A 1,122-nucleotide genomic window follows, 5' to 3' on the forward strand; every position below is an offset into this window, starting at 1 on the left:
AAAAGGGATCATTAAGATCCACACCAAGAACAGGTAAATCAGCTTTATTGGTGTTTTCATGCTTTGGTGGTAAATATGATTGATGAAAACTGCTGCAGCTGTTGAGGGCATCATTACTGGCAGAATCTGCAGGAGAGTTGAGATTGAGAACTGTAGAATCGGCTCTTGGAGGGTGAAGATCCAATGGAAAAGTTACAAGTTCAGCAGAAGGGATCAAAGCAGTTGGCTTGGTGATTTTGGAGGTAACATCTTCTTCATTATGATTCATAAAGCTCTCAGTCTTCTTTTCAATTGGGTTTTCTACGTTAGAAAAAGCGATTCCTGGAGTGAAAAAGAAGCTAATCTGGTAGTTTTGCTTTAATTGCAATTAGGGCTGTTAAAATCGGGTCACGGGTCGGGTTCGGGTCCAACCCGAAATTGACCCGACACTGTTCAACCCGACCCGCTTCGGGTCAGGGTCAACCCGAACCCGACCAGATTTGGGTATATTTTATTAAAAAAAATTTATTTAATTCAATTTATTTAAATCTAAATCAAATTAAGGTAAGATTTACTTCAATTAATTTAAATTAAATCAATATTAATTTAATTTGGCCAATAATGCTTATAATATTTTGAAATATCATTTAGTTATTTCATAAAAATCCATTAAAACCTTCCTAAATTAATTAAAAATGGGTCAAAATGGGCTGATTTCGGATTTCCGGGTCAACTAGAACCCGACCCGGTTTTACAAACGGGTTGAAATCCCTAACCCGAACCCGACCCGGTTCGGGTTGATCTGAACCCGAAATTTTCGGGTCGGGTTTGGGTCGGGTCAAATATTGAGCACCCCTAATTGCAATGTTTTCAAGCCATAGAAAATGCTTAATGACAAAATCAAAGTCCCCTTGAGAAGACCAAAACTAGATGAGTCCATAAACTAAATGAAGCAAACAGTACATGCATAAATAATTTGGTATATTGAAAATATAAAACAAGTATAAATAAACGAGTAATCAAACCAAAGTCAATGAAACATTAGTATCACAAAAAACAACACGAAGGGGCTGATTGGTAGCACCCAGGATTTGATTTAAGTAGGATTTTGTAAATCCGTTAAATCCGGATTTCGAAAATCTT

The 1,122-nt window shown here is 36.8% G+C and overlaps 1 long non-coding RNA gene across 1 annotated transcript; it reads left to right on the plus strand.

Moving 5' to 3' along the window:
• LOC114578860 lies at positions 1-361 on the plus strand. The gene is made up of 2 exons (XR_003699782.1): positions 1-33; positions 99-361. It is a non-coding gene; the product is annotated as an uncharacterized LOC114578860 (long non-coding RNA).
• Positions 362-1,122: the final 761 nt, after the last annotated feature.

The sequence above is a fragment of the Dendrobium catenatum genome, unplaced genomic scaffold (assembly GCF_001605985.2).
Source record: "Dendrobium catenatum unplaced genomic scaffold, ASM160598v2 original_scaffold_190657, whole genome shotgun sequence".
Classification (NCBI taxonomy): Eukaryota; Viridiplantae; Streptophyta; class Magnoliopsida; order Asparagales; family Orchidaceae; genus Dendrobium; species Dendrobium catenatum.